The sequence below is a fragment of the Giraffa tippelskirchi genome, chromosome 2 (assembly GCF_054371585.1).
Source record: "Giraffa tippelskirchi isolate mGirTip1 chromosome 2, T2T-mGirTip1v1.2.pri, whole genome shotgun sequence".
NCBI classification, from domain to species: domain Eukaryota; kingdom Metazoa; phylum Chordata; class Mammalia; order Artiodactyla; family Giraffidae; genus Giraffa; species Giraffa tippelskirchi.
In genome coordinates this window covers 44,615,159-44,634,015 of record NC_137276.1, presented here as the reverse complement: position 1 = coordinate 44,634,015, position 18,857 = coordinate 44,615,159, and the positions used below count along the sequence as shown (strand labels likewise).

The 18,857-nt window shown below is 35.3% G+C and overlaps 1 long non-coding RNA gene across 1 annotated transcript in view; it reads left to right on the top strand.

The window, feature by feature from the left end:
* Positions 1 to 18,857, top strand: part of LOC145539672 (uncharacterized) — an 870,498-nt gene that overhangs the window by 773,334 nt on the left and 78,307 nt on the right. Inside the window, exon 4 of the long non-coding RNA XR_014077894.1 lies at positions 12,275 to 12,467. This is a non-coding gene — a long non-coding RNA (uncharacterized LOC145539672). The remainder of the gene's footprint in view (positions 1 to 12,274; positions 12,468 to 18,857) is intronic.

The following is an 18,857-nucleotide window of genomic DNA, read 5'->3' as shown; positions in this document are numbered from 1 at the left end:
ATAAAAGTTGTTTCCCTTGATCTGTGTTTTCAAGTTACAATTACTAATGACTAGAGCCAACATTGGAGAAGGAAATGGCAACCCACTCCAGTGTTCTTGCCTGGAGAATCCCAGGGACGGCGGAGCCTGGTGGGCTGCCATCTATGGGGTTGCACAGAGTTGGACACGACTGAAGCGACTTAGCAGCAGCAGCAGCAGACCAACATTTCTCTCTAACAGCAGAAGTGACTGACTGAAAAATTGTCCAAGTTGTTCTAACTATTCACATAAAGAATTCTGGCTTGAGCAAACTGACAATATCATCAGTGTCTTTGTCTACCATATCCCTTCCCTTTCTTTTCCTCTTTCTGTGACTCAGACACATTTTCAGGAATATCTGCTCATTTATATGTTTTTTGTATGCCAGTCTTAGTTACTACCATGTTGCCAGTGGCTTTGCCCAACACATTGTTGGCACTCAATACTGAGCAAATAAATGTGCAGCACTTCTTCAGATAAAGTATCTCTGGATTAAGAGATGGGAGTTTTGAAAATGAAATAATATGTAAATATAGTGTGTAATAAACATATCTCTATACAGAAGACTGGATACTCACTATGATTTCATTGAAGTGTATTTACTGAGCTTATAATTTCTTATTAACTACAACTGGCATTTATCACAGCACAAAACGGGAGAACCATTTCTTCTCTAGGATTATGGGAGAAAAGAGGGGATAGTGCAGACCTGAAATAAGCAGGAGTGTTGGGTAATTGAAGACAAGTTGAGTTGCAGTTTAGATATTGGAGGGGGCAGTGTGGGGATCAGGATCTAGCAATGTGGTTATTAGTGAGCAATGATTAATTCATTCACTTTGCATATGAATTCAATATTAAGTATTGCAGAATTTACATATTTCATTGCTTGAAAGTCCCGTAGAAACTTCCCCAGAATTATCTTTCATTAATTCATTCAGAATTGTGTGAGAATTACAGAGGGAATCGATGATGTTAGTAGATTAGATTTTATATTTCTTTTATTTTCACCTATCAGTATACATAGAGAGAAACCTAGGAAGATGTTACTAACAGAGAATGTTGATAAAAACTCAATTAAGATTGCAGCAATCTCTGACTGTTCTAAAATCTAATAGCTTGCCGAACATGCTAGAGCAAGAGACTTTGTGGGCAAATAACTTACAAACAATATTCACACCTTAACACTTAAGGTGCAGAGTTGTTCTCAGTGTAATTTAAGCTCTCTTACTATAGCCATACTTGTATCAGTTTTTATCTAGATCAGGAAGAAAAATGTTGCTTCTTAGGCTGTCAGTGTTAGTATTTTTTTTTAAACAATTTGTTTGTTTTCTAGCCCCTTAAATTATCTTAAAGGATGAATCAGTATAAAAATGGACATGAGCATGTCAAAGGCATATGTGTCTTGGAAAATATCCCTGCTTCCATATTTCTACCTGTTTCCATTAACTGCAGAATTATCCTGTCATATCATTTTTTGTCTGGAGTGGGACTTGGCCTTGTTCCAAAATATGTGACATGATAATCTCTTGCTATGGAAATTAGGGAAGCTCTTCTACATGAAGCTATTAAGCATGTGTAAAATCCTTCAGTCCAGCAGGATATGGATTTGAAGGAAGACCATACATTTTGGAGAGATCTGAATAATTGCAAAGGAATAAATCAACTGCCCATCATCCTTTAAGACCCAGGAGCTGGTGGTGGCTCCAAGAGGAGGCAGTTGGAGCTACAAGATGAGACTGCCTGGGTTAGTGAACTGCTTAGTAAAGTACAAGCGAACAAAATGCCAGCCTCCCTTCCATACTTTTTAACTCATTTCAGTCTGCTCTGCCACATGAAGAAGAAACCTGCTCAGCTCCAAAATAGCTCAGGCTCCATGTTCTCTCTGTCTGTGGTGTTTTGTTTGGAAAAGCCTAGCAAATATACTTTATGCTTTGAATGAATGGCAGGTTTCCTTCAACACTCTTGTCCATGACTACTTTTGGAGGTGAAGGGAAGAGGCAGAGAAGGACAGAATAAATTTATTTACAAATTTGGGGGACAAGCTTGTCTCCCCACATTCTGCTGTTTGGAATGAGCTATAATATATATTATTGAGTCAAGAAAAAACAGTATAAATAAAAATGTCCAGAAATATAAGTCATTTATGGTAGACATTGGTACTTTGTCTTAGCTCATCTGAAGATAAAATGTATATAAATGCATCTAGAGGGGTATACAAAGTGCCAACTAATATTTGCTGAAACTAGGGCTCTAGGAGGACTGTGAAATTTGTATAAAATTTAAAATGATGGTTTTAGAATTGTAGATAACTGAGACCATTTTAAAGCCACCAAAATACTATGTTGAGTATTCCTTCATAAGTCCTCAGTGGTGAAGGTGATTCATAAAACTTTTTTTTCCCCATCACCTAAATTCTAATGATGAAAGCTTTAAATGACCAAAGTAATTCCATCATTTACCTATGAAGTATCTGTGTGTGTTTATATGTGCATTTATGTAAATAAGTACATTTAAAAATATATTTAAATAAATACTAATATGTTTATATATATATTTTTTATATCTATCTAGGTATACATATATGTATCCTTCTCTCTGTCTCTGTATACACATACACACACACACATGAAAGCTAGTCTCTCAGTTGTGTCCAACTCTTTGTGACCCCATAGACTATAACCTACCAGGCTTCTCTGTCCATGAGGATTCTCCTGCCAATAATACTAGAGTGAGTTGCCATTTCCTTCTCCAGGGGATCCTCCTGACCCAGGAATCAAACCTAGGTCGCCTGCATTGTAGGCTGATTCTTTACCATCTGAGCTACCAGGGAAGCCTTGTATCTAAAACCTGTGTTTAATAATAAGTCTTAGGCTCAAGAAATCTAATATATTATCTTGGTAATCTATCTTCGGATTTTTTTTTTTATTAAAGTCAGAAGACAAAACAAAGCTGAATCAAATTTTATTTTGCATACTAATAATGTCCCCAGTCTTTAGAAATTTATATAAAAGTATAGCTCATAGCAAACACTGTCCTACAACATGTGATCCCTAAGTACCTCTGGTGGATGTAGGTTAAAGTTATATTGAGACATATTTTTACTTTTTCTTATATATTTTTGGAAATAGTTTCCTCAATTGCTCTGTTTTTAATTGTATCAACTAATTAATCTGAGTGTTTATCTCTTAGTGAGAGTAATATCATTATTTTCATGTGGTAAAACAATGTGTAATTTATATACATATAAATTTATTTATATATAAAAAGTTCTATAAAGTTTTCAAACATATTGAAAACAAACTCTTATGGTTTAGACACTTCAAATTCTTTATTTTTTTTAAATTCCTATTTAGTACATAGAGAAATTTGCTATCTGACTGAATATATTAAATACATCAAGAGTTTATCCAGTGTGGTAGACAGATTCTAAAACTACCCCCGATCTCATCACCTGGTATGAGGTCCTGCATTATCCTTTCCCCTTGAATATGGAAGGAACCTGTAACTTACCTTTAACCAATGGAATAAGGCAAGGCTTTCGGGATACCGAGTTTGTGATTATGTCACAAGAGAGATGTAAGGTTTGTCACATGGAGAGCTGCTTCTGCTGGCCTTGAAGAAGCAAACAGCCATGTTGTAAACTGACTAAAAGGAGGGCCATGAGGCAGAGGAAACAATGAGCAGCCTCTAGCACCTGAAGGCAGCCACCAGCCAGTGGTCAGTAAGAGGTAAAGCCAGGGCCTGGGCCCTCAGTCATATAGTCACAACCAAAGGCAGTCATGCAGATCACCCGCATGAGCTTGTAAATGGAACCTTTCCTCATCAAGTCTCCTGAAGGGAATTTAACCCTGCTGTCACAACCTTAATTAAAGCTTTGTGGAGTCCTGATCTGAGCCTATGACCCACAAAAACTATGAGATAGTAAATGTGTATTATTTTAAGCTGCTAAATTTGTGATAATTTGTTGTACAATAATGCAGCTAATGGGGCTTCCCTGGTGGTTCAGACAGTAAAGAATCTGCCTGCAATGCAGGAGACCAGGATTTGATCCCTGGATTGGGAAAATCCCTTGGAGAAGGAAATGGCAACCCGCTCCAGTATTCTTGCCTGGAGAATTACATGGACAAAGGAGCCTTGTGGGCTACAGTCCACGGAGTTGAGTCTCACAGAGTCGGACACGACTGAACAACTAACACTTTCACTTTCAATGCAGGTAATATATACAGCAGATATGAACTGGAATTGAGATAATTTATGCTACCTCTTCTCTCTATATATATAATATTTAGACTAATTGAACTATTTTTTAATGTATAAATGTTTTACTTTAGGGAGAAAAAAGTATCTCTAAGGCAACTATGAAATAGCTAAAGATTAAACATGGCATTTAGAACATATTTTATAGTAATTATTTTTACATTTCTTCTTAGTTTTATTTTCCTAGGTCAAAAGATTTTAGACTACATGAAAGAGATAAGTAATTTCACTTTTTAATGTTTAATCTCATCCAAGCTTAAAAATAGTTCCTATATTTCAAAATCCATCAGATACATTTCTCATTGTAAATTCACTACTCTTTAAGAATTAAAAATTAAACTTTAAAAAATAGTGTGAATGGTTCAGCATCTTCACATATTTTACTTAGTCACATTGTATATGTACATATGCAACTGTATCTTTATGAAAATGGTTCTTTCACATTGCCCTTGAACTACTGTATTATATGCCTAAATCATTCTTCTAAAGTAATAGCCTGTCTGTTTGATACTTCAGCACAGCCGAGTATTAAATGAAGATTATACTATCCCTTTATCCCTCAACCTGTTGCTATAAAACAGGTAAGTGCTGGGAGATATATATATATATATATATATATATCTCAAAAACAAAAAACAAACAAACAAAAAACCTATGTTAACTATAGCCTCCTTGAATCCTGACAATGAAGAATCAAAAATAAAGACATGAAATCACAACAAAGATTTACTGATGTGAGCTTAGATAACTCTCTGGCTCCAGGTCCCTGACTGAGATTTTATTGTGTAGTTATTCCCAACAGCTTTGAATTTCAACTCTTAAGTTACCAATGGCAATAACAAGCCTAGAATGACTTGATTCCTGGCAACTTGGTGAGACCCTGTCTGTAATGAGCAAAGCTATTTTGATATATCGAGTAAGCTTTTGTTCACTAAAGCTTTAATCTGGGTTAAAAAAAAAAATGCCTTCTCTACTTCTTTACTTTGCAGTTCCTATTGACTCAAGGACTCAGTCCTCATTCTGAAAGGATAGACAAAATCCTCTTGTGTCTCACTTTCTCAGTGAGATATATTTGAGAGTAATGTATGGGTTAGTACTGGTTTGCTCAGCTTAAATCAGATACTCTGAAATTCTTCCTACCAGCAGACTGAAGTCTAAAGTCCATAAAAAAACATTCTATTTAGTTAGCATATAAATTTTCCAGAGATAGTGAATAGAATAGGCAGTATTTTAAGTCTCCTGATAACAAGAAAAGTAGCTTTGTATTATCAGCCTACTGTTGGTAGGTATAATATAAACCTATCATGAAAGCAAATCAAGATTTCAAAAATTAACTACCGAAAATGAAATTTGTAATTTTGGCCAGCTATTTGCTTTTTATTGTTCATTAAACACCAGTGCACAGATGAACTGGCTTGAATACAAAAGTTTATAGTACTCTTCACAGCTGTATGTAGGATGTAGCTGATTTTTGGCATACAGCTGAAACAGTGTGTGTTTCTGTTCAATTGCTCTGTAAAATTCATCTTTACAAAAAGGTCTCACAAAATGTTAATACAATTGGCTTTATGAATTTTTAGAATAACACAAAATATACATTTCTGCACAAGGACAAACAAAAATTCATGCTAAACATATTCAAATGGTTATCTATTAAAGGGGGGGATTTGAGAATAAGAGCTGCTAAAAAAATAATTTAAGAAATAAAAATGCATTAAAAGAGACCTGAGGATGGGGAGAATCCATCACTGTCTCTCCAGTGGTAGTCACCAAAGCTATATTGACCATGATGTTGCCAGTACGTATGTTTATGTATACATTTTAATGCAGTTTTTAAGAGAGGATGAGCATAAGTTTTCCTCAAATTTAAATATTTGACCTTTTATTTTGCCATTTAAAAAAATAATTTTGTGATTAGTACTGTAATGCCTGAATAACTATCCTTAAAGTTATTTAATATGCATATCCACTTTGCTATAATTTTTTATATTTAATGATTCATTTCCTATGAACTTTTCATAAAAGTTCATTTTTTATGAACTTTTATATTTAATGATTCATTTTTTAACTGCATATATAACATTTTTCCTATTATAAAGTAAGTGAAATTCTAAGCTTTAATGATTAAATGTTAAAATGTTTTCAGTGTTTAAAATCTTTCTAAAGCTTCTAATGTAGCCAATTTATTCTTCAAAGTAAACTAGTTCCACATGTGTGTCACTGACTGCTGTGCTTTAAATAATATAAAACTTTTGTTAACTTTGTGCTATGCAGTTTATATACTATTCAGTTCAATTGCTCAATTGTGTCCGACTCTTTGCGACCCCAGGGACTGCAGCACGCCAGGCCTCCCTGTCCATCACCAACTGCCAGAATTTACTCAAACTCATGACCATTGAGTCGGTGATGCCATCCAACCATCTCATCCTCTGTTGTCCCCGTCTTTTGCTGCCTTCAATCTTTCCCAGCATCAGGGTCTTTTTCAATGAGTCCACCCTTCACATCAGATAGCCAAAGTATTAGAGCTTCAGCTTCAGCATCAGCCTTCCCAATGAATATTCAGCATTGATTTCCTTATTGACTGGTTTGATCTCCTTGCTGTCCAAGGGACTCTCAAGAGTCTTCTCTAACACCTCAGTTCAAATGCATCTATTTTTCAGCGCTCAGTATTCTTTATGGTCCAACTCTCACATCCAACACGACTACTGGAAAAACCATAGCATTGACTATACAGACCTCCCTGATAGCTCAATTGGTAAAGAATCTGTCTGCAATGCAGGAGACCCTTGTTCGATACTGGGTTGGGAAGATCTGCTGGAGAAGGGATAGGCTACCCATTCCAATATTCTGGCCTGTAGATTTCCATGGACTGTATAGTGCATGGGATCACAAAGAGCCGGACATGGATGAGTGACTTTCACTTTCCCCTTTGTCAGCAAAGTAATATCTCTGCTTTTTAAACCACTGTCTAGGTTTGTCATAGCTTTTCTTCCAAGGAGCAAGTATCTTTTAACTGCATGGCTGCCGTCATCATCTGCAGTGATTTTGGAGCCCAAGAAAATAAAGTCTGTCACTGGTTCCACTGTTTCCCCATCTATTTGCCATGAAGTGATGTCACCAGATGCCATGATCTTAGTTTTTTGCCTGTCAAATTTTAAGCTAGCTTTTTCACTCTCCTCTTTCACCTTCATCAAGAGGCTGTTTAGTTCCACTTTGTTTTCTGCCATAAGGGTGGTGTTATCTGCGTATCTGAGATTATTGATATTTCTCCTGGCAATCTTGATTCCAGCTTGTGCTCATCAAGCCCAATATTTTGTATGATGTACTCTGATACAAGTTAAATAAGCAGGGTGATAATATCCAGCCTTGACATACTCCTTTCCCAATTTTGGACCAGTCCATTATTCGATGTCCAGTTCTAACTGTTGCTTCTTGACCTGAATATAGGTGTCTCAGGAGGCAAGTAAGGTGGTCTGGTATTCCTATATCTTGAATAATTCTCCACAGTTTGTTGTGATCCACACAGTCAAAGGCTTTGGCCTTTTATAAAAGCAGAAATGGATATTTTTCTGGAATTCTCTTGCTTTTGCTATGGTCCAACAGATGTTGGCAATTTGATCTCTGGTTCCTCTGCCTTTTCTAAATCTAGCTTGAACATTATGAGAAAATTGAACCTTAGACATCGAGCAGCTTGGGGAGGATCAGCTGACTGGTAAATGTCAACACGGAGTTTCAATTTCTATAGCCAGTTCTAAAGCACAAGTGCTTGACCACAGCCTTGTGTTACATTACTGTGAACCTTGTGACCTGGGGCTGTGAACCAGGGTTCTTGCTGTATATACTACAGTGACAGTGAATGGACATAAGCTTAGCTTGACTTGTCCACTCGCAGGCCCACTCCAGATCTTCTGATTTATAGTCCCCAAGATTATTTATTTTAACAATAACCTGATGACCCTTAGGCAAATAAAAACAAGGAACATATGACATAACTGATTACAAGACCTCCTTGCCTGAAATTCTATAGTGACATGACAAAAATCAAACTTTATCATTTTTTGAACTTTTTATTTTACATTGGAGTATAGCCAATTAACAGTGTTGTGATAGTTTCAGGGGGACAGCAAAGGGACTGAGCTATACAAATACATGTATCCATTCTCTCCCAAGCCCCTCCTCCCAAAAATCAAACTTTAAGGCACTGCATTACAAGTACTGGCTCTTTCTTACTTGCACCTGTAAAATAACCACAGCAAACTTTATGTTAAAATGATAATACTAATGCCTAAAAAATACCAAATATATGCAATATTCCTTTACTGTCTTAAGTATTTGTAAAATATATCACATTTAAATATCTTACTAAGTGTTGGTAGTTACTATATTAATAATCAGATTAAGAATTAGACTCTCATAGGGGTTAAATAATTAGTTCAAGATCATATAACCATCAGCTCTCAGGCACTTGCATGCCAGTTCTAGCACTCTAAACATGGGTACTTACATGTCTCCTGAATTATAGACATAGCTGTAGAGGCCTGAGAAAGTATAATGTGTTTAGAAGAATAGCAGGCTCTTTAGAGACATAATTCTCTGAAATATTTTGCTCAGTGTAAATAAGAAACCTGAGTGAGACTTAAATAAGTCGGATTATTTGCCCAGCTAGAACACGCACGGTCAGAAATCAAACCCACAGTCCCCAGCCTCTCAGATTTAGGTTCCTGACACCGCATGGTGCCACTCAATGCACTTTGCTGGAATCCACTCTTTTGAATTAGTTGCATGTTTCCATGGTTGTGTTATAACCCTGAAGTGAAGTGAAGTGAAGACCCTGAAGTTCATCCTAAATCACAGTTAAACTGTAAGAGTATGTTTATCTGAATTGTAACTACTTTCTTTATTCTTTTCGGATTCTCCTAATAGTATCTTGTACCTAGTCCATGATACTTGTTTCCATGTGTATCTTTCACTCAGTCTTAATTTTCACAGACTCTCTTTAGCCTGATTTGAGAGCTCTCTCTGGTTCATCCTGGATTATTGTTTCTGGCCCTTTTAAATATGCCTCCTTCAATCTCTATCCACCATGAACTTTGCTATTCTTTTATTTGTTTCTTTTTGACCATTCTTTTAAATATTTGTAATTAAAGGTGAAGTTTCATATTCTATATTATGGAAGGAGTATTTTATAGTGTTTAAAATCATTTGTTTCAAGTGTATATTAGACAAACAAGGTATTAGAGCTGTATGCATGTACTTTTATCAATAGAACATTTCATTAAACATTTACTTCATATGTGAGACTCTTGGCTAGATGTAGTAAGGCATGTGTGTATGTGTGATCAGTCATTCAGTGACGTTGATTCTGCAACCCCATGGACTCTAGCCTGCTAGGCTCCTCTGTCCATGGGGTTTCCCAGGAAAGAAATACTGGAATGGCTTCCCTTCTCCAGGGGATCTTCCCAATGAAGGAACTGGATCTGTGTCTCTTGCATTAAACCTGTTCAGGGATTGAAACTGTGTCTCCTGCATCTCCTGCATTGGCAGGCATATTCTTTACAACTGAGCTACGTGGGAAGCTAAAGATAAATTAAACCATGGTCTTGTTTATATAATAACTTATATTACTAGCAATACTAAGATAACACAAAAATCATCAAATGTCACCCATGAGTTTATTTGACAATAATGAATGTTCAACTTCCTTAGACCAATTATGTTCATTCCTAGAAAGTTATGCTGATAATAAGAATAGAGTAAAAGACATTTCTACAAACATATTAAAATTAGAAACAACATAAATGTCAAAATGTAACTATTTTGATAAATAAATTATATATATGGATATGATGAAACATAATAACAATCATTTAAATATAGTTTTATTGACTAAATGAACATCCCAGTTATTTTGTTAAAGGAAGAAAGGAAATTGAAATACAGTGTACAGATCAGAATTTAATTAACTTTAAAATGTATGTGGGGGAGAGAGACTTAAAAAAGTATAGTCTATAATATTATATGCCTTATTTTTTTAACAGAAATTATCTTAGGATCTGTTAGTGACTTTTTCCCTTTTGTTTATTATATTTTTTAATCGGTCCCCTAAAATTCACCTATACTTATCCTTTAGGATATTGCATTTTATTAAACATATATTTGCCCAAAATATCAATATAGAGATTTTTTTAAAAAGAAAAATATCAGCTATTGTCATCTATAAGAGTTCAATTGCTAATGATCTTATTTCTCATAGGACACAAGGAAGAGATGAAATTTTCTGTGTTCTAGCTATCTTTCTGATGTGTCATCAAAATTATATATAATTAGATGTCACCAGAAATGAAGCTAACTTTGTCTTTAAAAAAAATTACATTTCATAACTCCTATTGTTACTGGAACAGTTTTCGTAATGCCAGCTGCTTTATCTAACCAACTATATCAGTGTATGGATTATTCCATATATGTGCTATTTCCCAAAGTGAAAAAAATCTCCTCAAGCTAAATATATACAACTTTGTATAAATGTTTATTGATAAAAAAATCTTTATTAAATTATCAATGTCTGAATTTTTAAAACATCAGTTCTTACAGCTATAAAATGAATCTGTCTCCTGTAAGTTCTCAGTTCTGTCCTCCAGCCTTTGTCTTGAAGGAGGCAAACGCTTTCATTTCTTTGAGTTGTAAATAAGGGCAACCAGGTTCTGTCTGAAGAGTCTGAATTCACCTATTAGTTATCTATGACTCACCTGTACACATTTTACTGCTTGGCATTTGTGACACGTTAGACTGACCCTGGATTATTTACACATTCTTCAAAATGTTTCTCTCTGGAAAACTGAACTTGCAAGAAAAGTGAATTTTGTATTAAATGAGGTGTTACTCTCTAAGAATGAATGTGCATAAATATGGCAACACTCTAGAGGCACTGTGCATTTTTTTTTTCTTAAATAGGATGAGTATATGATCATGATAAATAATCTCCCTTATCTATGAAGAAAACATGTGCTGTGGGGATTTTGTCTGTGTACTTTTCATCTTGTCACTTTTAACCAACTTCAAGATATTTGCTCTGTCACAACCACACTTCCAAAATTGCTTTCAGTTTTAGCTTCTTCCTTCTGAGAGCCTCAAATGAACATGTGGGGAAAATTTGATATGAACCTGCATAAATCCTAGACAAGAAATAGTATACCTGATTTAATAGCTATATTTTTCATAGTTAAAAATAACTATGCTTTTTCACCAGTTTTCATGTCCATTTTCAAAATATTGTTGTGGGCATCTCATATATTACAATATTTTAGAAATATACCCTATTTTATAGTACATTTCTGTATAACACTGCTAATGAGTCATGTGTGCCTATGAGAACCTGGAAAATATATTTTTAGATTCTATAGAATGTGTGAAGTTTCCTTTTGCCCTAAAGATATGAAGATGTGGAGAACTTGATATAAAAGGGTAGATTTAAAGGGGAGAGAGAGTGAGAGAGAATGATGAAAGGAGATTAAGAGACTATTTTGACTTGTCAGTAATACTGTCATGGAATGTAAGCGGCTAAACTTCTTAATGCTGATGAGGTAAAACAGTAAAAGCAACCACACAAAAGAAAACAGAGAACCACCAGACAGGCTGAGAGGACGCAGTACAATAAAGCAGCCAACACTGATGATCAGTGGGGCATCAATTTGTCTATCAGGCTGTAGCCCCTGCTACTAATTGGTGCAAAGAGCTCCCTGGTCCCTGTGTGGTTTAGAGCCTTCAGCTCTCCCCTGCAAGGGCTGAAACAGGACAGCTAACTGCTGTTGCTTCGGTGCCAGTGAATCAACATGCTGAGCTAATAGCAACAGATAGAGGGCAGACAGATCCCTGCTAGCAGCTTAGAGTTAGTTGCTTGTGATAACTAAGACAGTTGGCATATATCTCAGAACCCGGAGAAGTATAGTATGCCTTCTGGATTAATACGTTGAGGTTTCTTTTTTTTTTTTTCAATCTCTAGTTACGTTTTCTTGATGATGTGAAACTGGATAACAATGCCTCCCAGAAACGAGAAGTGTGACGTGAGAACAAATCGTCTTGGATCTAAATTATGAACATTGGTTGTTTTGAAAGGAATATGCAGGAGACAGCCTTTGCAAGAAAACTTGCTGCATAACCTTATATGGGCTAAAGATGAAACTTTAAACCGGCAAGTAAGTTCTTTTCTCCCCCTCCCTTTTCTTGGTCTTTCAAATTTAAGGCAGGAGTGAAATATGGAGAAAGTTGAGACTTTGTTTCAGCATAATGGATCTCTGTCAGGAGATCACTTTCTGTCATGCCTGTTCAAAGACTTGAGCAGTAGTGATGTACATGTAATTATCTGCTGGAAGAATGAGCACAACCCCTTGTCCCCTCAATCTTCTGGATTATTGCGTGGTATTGTAATTTTGTTGAGAAGTCAATGCAATATTTGGAAAGGCACATGCTTTGAATTATGACTCTGGTTTGTCGTTTTAAAAAAATGTAATTGTAATCCTTAACTGTTTTTCTTTTTTTGTTTGTTCGGTTCAATCTCCCTGACAAAATATAGGAAAATAGTGTCAGCATTGACATGGTATATTCGGTTTTTGTGTGTTCATGTACACGTGCATGAGATTTTGTTTTGTGTGTGATAGTTGAAGGAGGTTAGAGTTAGTAGGTAAGTTACAGGGTCTAACTCTGTTTCACAATTAACAGAATTATATTTTGTGATTTGCAGTTATCTAGAGTATCCTTATATTTATATACAAATCTTTCAGTGTATTAGGGTATCATCTCCTTTACAAAAATATTGGAAGCATTAACCATTTAGAATTTGAATCCAGGTGGACTTTATCCTTGTAAAACAAAATTAATACTAGATGGTACTAACCACTTTCCTGCTTTGTGGTGTGGTCTTTACATTAAACATATACTAATATGTCTCTAGCATGCACAGATGGTCATCAGTGTGATGGAGTTTTAACATGGATGCAGAGACCCATTGTTAACTCGAGTATAATGTGACAGCCTCATGTAAGGTTAACTCCAAGTCCATACTCATTTGCTTTCACAAGTAGAGCTAATTGTCAAATCTGGTAACCAAATACTTAAAGCATAGGGTTATTGTGTTGCTTAAAGTCAGGGAAGCAAATACTTTGTGAAAGACGCGCATTTTAAACATAGAATGCTTCCTATCGTTTGCACACCTCGTTTGAAACTTTTTATGCATGCTCATGGGAACTTATTTTTCACTGCAAATGACTCCTCTGTTAGTTTCTTTAGTTTTCTGTAGTTGCGGCTAAGTGTAAGTCGGTGCATTGATCTGTATGTACAAGTCTTCAAATTTCAGCAACTCGATTCCCTTGACTGTGGACTCATTCTCCTATGAAATAGAAGTTCAATTTAATGTGTGCCCAGTTGCACTGAGCGGGGACATCCTCATCTCTCAGACGGTGTGATAATGTTCATGTGAAACAGGGAATGTGATTTCCATCAGTTTGCCACAAAAATGACCCTTAAACATTAACCATTCAGGGACTTGAACAGATGAGCATGTGTGCTATCTTACTACTAGCTGCCTGTGTGGAATATTATGGGGTAAAGTTTTGAGTATTCTTTAGAAAGAGGTTTAAAAACTCTTGCTTTCTAAGAGACTTTTTAGATTACAATATATCCATTTATGAGATTATTTGAGCTCACTTAGTGAGCTATAAAAGTAGTTTAAAAATTAACAGTAATAATTATAATTCTAAGAAGAAAGAATTTAAGTTTAACATTCGTTACAGACTTTTGTTTCTTAGTCCTTCCACATTTAAATTTTGCATAATCTGGATTGTGTCTTTTCACCATCCAACACTAAAGGCAAACATAAACTGAAGCCCTTTGTAAAAATTCCCCAGAATTTTGATTAAAAGCTCAAGTTTGAAGTTAAACTCAAAAGGTAATTATTATTTTTCTTTGATCAAAAAATGTGTGTCAAGCAAATGTGTGTTGAGTAATTAATCTTTTCTGTAATCACTTGATCATGTGGACTTTTGATTCTGAATAAATAATGAGACCTTGGATAATAATAGTACAAAGTAAAATTTAAAAACAATAAGGTAATCCCCTAAATGTGAATTTTCTGAAGGATAGGTAAGTATATTCCTCCTGTTGTAAATGTATGGATATAATATCAGACAATAGGAACTTTCATCCGTACTTCCATGTGTAAAATAATACAAAACTTCTCTCAGCTGTTATCTCAATTTTTTTCTAGCATGTATACATTTACATTTCATTGTAGCCTTAACATTGAGGGGAAGATACAGCTTTAAGTTTTACTCAGGATCCCAACCTATGAATAAATTCAAGATGCCAGAAAGAATAATCTCAACAGAAAACAGGATACTTTCTGGATGGAGTAGATGTGTTTATCATATAAAGGTTTAATTTTACTTGGATTCTAAGAGTTGATTATAGTCATTTGTTTTTCTTTTTCCACTTTTTGAAGAGTTATTCTTACTCTTGTCATCACTTGTGTCTGTGAACCATTTTGTTTTTCTCTGTCTCTGTAGGTTCCACATGTGTCCATGGGGGAGGCTATAGAATTATGTAATATTGAAAAAATAGTGTTACTCAACCTGGGCAAATTTTTATTTTTATTACTATTTTTATTTCAACTAAAAGTTTGCTTGGATATAGATATATTTTATTTTGTACTGGGACCTTTATTTGTTATTAGCTTGTAATATGGTAGACCATTGATTCCAAACTAATGATGGCATATGGGACTTCCTACATTAGTTTCATGCTCAGATATCACTGGTCGCATGAGGAGACATTGGAAGGAACTGTGGGAATTCATTAGGGCTCACAGTCAATTTTGACTGAGAAAAGGAGCTACTGTGAGTAATTTATGGAAAAATTATGTTCTCTTGGTAGAATCTCTGTATAAATTCCAAAGGTTCAAAGCACTCAGAAACTGAATTAATATGCAGCCTTTATTCAAATTGAATACTAGAGCCACTTAGATTGAAATGGTGACAGGACCAGAAAATATACATGGAAATTCCAAATGTAACCTTTACCTCCCTGAACATGTGAGTGAATAAGGGGAGGCAGAATAAGGAGATAATTTTGAATGTGAGTATGAATAGTATGGCCTTGAAGCAGAGTCACCACCTGTGATGTATAAACCATAGTGCCAGATTTTAAGGATCACTAAATGAATATTATTTTGTCTCAGCCTGCAAATAAGTGAGACACTAATGAGCAAGATACACACACACACACACACACATACACACTTTCTCTTTATTAATTGATATAAGGAGCAAAGAAATCTTAGATTCTGATATAAAGACAGCAATAATTTTCCTTGTAAGCTTTGGCACATTCCCTAAACATCTCTAAAACAGCCTACCAGAGTTTTTGTAAAGATCAGCCAAGTTAATGAATAAGAAACCTGTATGTTGCTAAATAATAATCAATTAACAGTTAATCATTATGATTGTCTACCAATTCCTCAAGATGATTGTGTCTCTGGGTGTGTATATCTACCAACAAGTAATAACAACAGAGACATAATTTCCACTCTAAAGAATAAAAGTTTCCAGCTGGAGAATGTAATGGACAGATTTCCTTTTAGCTCATGAGTAGTTTAAAAGTTGCATTCAACCTTCAATATCAGATCACGGCTATTGAAGCTATAAAGGTAAAAGGCAAAAACAGTCATTATTTCAAGAAACTAAAGCATTTCTCTACTTCTGACTGGTAAAGGGAAAACTTCCAAGCTTTTTTATTGTGCTCTTTGATGGATACGAAATTGACAGGAGGTGTAACTTTCTTTATGGCTTTGCGAGTGTAAGTAGTCTCAGGCTATGGCAGATGTGTAGTTCCTATTACTTTGAAAAGTCATTCATTCTAATGCTTAGTGAAAAGGCGGGTTTCAGACAGAATTAAGCACTGTTTCCCGAATTGGGGAGGACAGCGCTGTGTGTGATGAAGTGCATCATTCAGTCAGGAGCCCAGCTAATGAATGCTCTCCCTGTTGTTTTCATGGAGGTGTCACAATGAGCCTTTTCTGATTCTGCATCACTGAATCCTTATGGAAATGCAAATTGTTTATCCAAGGACAGTGACTTTCCTTTTCGCTTTATCATTTAAGGGACCGATTTTGTCAACTTTGCAGCACATCACTAGAATCCAGAGAAGGTTCATTAAAACTGGATGAGAGGTTATTTCTTTAGAACTTGAAGTCACTGACTGTGAGACAGAGACTAGAGATGTCCTAAAGAGATACTCGCAGCGATACATACTCAAAGAGAGATACAGAGGTAGCTACATGAAGAAGAGAAACAGAGAGACTCACAAGAAGAGAGATAAGTAAGTTAGAGACACAGAATGAAAGATGGAATAAAAGAGAATGGGAGCAGAGAGAGAAACTGAAATACACAGTGAGAAAGGAACAGAGTGAAGAGAAAGGTAGAAACAGTGAAGGAGCAAAACAGAGTCAGAGAGACAGAGAGAAATGGACAGAAAGAGACAGACTGATTGAAAAAATAAATGGTTAAAAAAGAAAAAAAAAGATAAGGAAAGGGGAATAGAAACAAAAATTCTAAAAGCGGAGACAAAAAGGGAGATTAAGACAAGCAGACAGAGAAAAAGAAACAGACCAGATAGCGATAGAGAAAAAACAAAAGAAGAACAAAGAGGCTTTTTGATGCAAAGATGGAAAATTGAGACAAACATAAAGTTGAGGAGAGCAGATGGAACTGAGCTTAAATCTGCCCTACTCTATTTACTAATGGTGAGCTTGTTTTCTTGCTTCTCAGCCTGGGCTCTATGTCTAAAATGGTGGCCAAAGGAATGTAATTCACAGACGTAAAACATCCTGGCAAAGGAGATAAAACTGAGGAATGCCTTAGTAAACAGAGATTGATATTTATCATCATCATGACCATCTAGGTAGAATTTGAACTATAAAGACTTTAGAGTCAGAACTCAGGTCAAATCTTGCTTCACCCCTTATTCTACAGGTAAATAATTTAACATTGATAAACTATAGTTGCTTTACCTGTGAAACTCTGATATTATTTTCTACCTCATAGTCTTGCTCTGCAAATTAAATGAGAGCATATTTCATCTGGGGCTTTGCTTTGCACAATGTATTTTAGCAGTTCCAGTAACTAGCTCAGTGTCCAGAATTTAGTAAGTAGTCAATAAATATTTAATCAATGAATGCATATTTGCTCTGAATATTAGTTTCTACAGAGTAAGGAAAAGCTGAAATGATGTTTTGGAGTTTCAGTGTGAAACACTGCAATAAAATTTTCCTCTATGCTTTGCAGAGAATGGTGGTATTAGTTTGCACAGTTGCTATAGTAGTGGTCTCCCTGAGTCCATTCTACTTTCTTAAGAACAACTGAAATAGTAGTTGTGATCATGAACATTTGTCTCATCCTGGTAATGACTTTTGCTCCTACTTATTTATTTATTTACTACAAAGACTATTTGTAGAAAAGTGATAGGAATTTAGAAAACAATGAGTGAATGTTTAGATTAAGAAGAGTAAAGATGTACGAGGGACAAGAGAAGGGGGTCTTGGGAAACTTTGAAGAAGGATTCATGTATTAAAGGCCATTGCTGATGCCAAGAAGATAAGAACTAAGAAATGAATGTTGGTTTCAAAAATTAGAGCTCATTACTGACCATGACAAGCAGTCCAGGTGCTATGATACTGGTTAAAAGATAATTGGCCTGGAAGTATTTTGGTCATTGTTTTATTATTCTTTCCTGACTGTTTTAATAGTTCACACTTTTAAGAGTTCCTTCTTGTTCTCTGTTACTTAAGTTGATTTTTTATGAACATATTCTCTTATCTCCATGAGGATATTAATTGAGTGCCTGCTGTGTGCTAGGAACTATTCCTGGTGCTTATGTCATCCATTTAACCTCTTCAAGGTAGGTGATATAGTACAAATGTTCCCTCCCGGTTTACTTTTATTTTTGAATATCTATGCATGAGTCCTTCACGTAAAAAGCCTTGACAGTCTGCTAAACAACCTGCTTTTTGACACGGTGGGCACGAACTAGAAAGCTCTGTTTGGAGTCTTAGCTACATCAGTGTGCTAATATTTTACAGAAAATAACAGCAAGGCTTTAAGACATCTTTGTAAGGTTTATTGTGAAACTTTCACTCAGGATATACTGAGTTCTGACTAGTATATATCATATAAATTCTTATATTTTAATATAAATGAGGTTTAAGAATAGAATAAAATTCAACAGAGCTTCAGATAATAAGGCTTCACTTTATTGCTGTTGCAAATAGTTTTTTCAAATGATGGTGATGTCAGTGGAAAATATTGTGTGAATGAGAAAAAGCTAAAGCAAAAAGCATTTCTAGTATTCATGGAGGATAACACATATTTTGTAAACAGTCGCCATTTGGATATAGATTACTTTTTCTTTCTCACTTTTTTATACATTAACATGCACACAAGTCTGTGTGTATGTTTATGTGCACATAAAGTGCTTTCTTAGAGCCCATTTTATTTTAATAAAGGTTGTAGGTGTGCATTGTTAAAAAAAGAATCCAC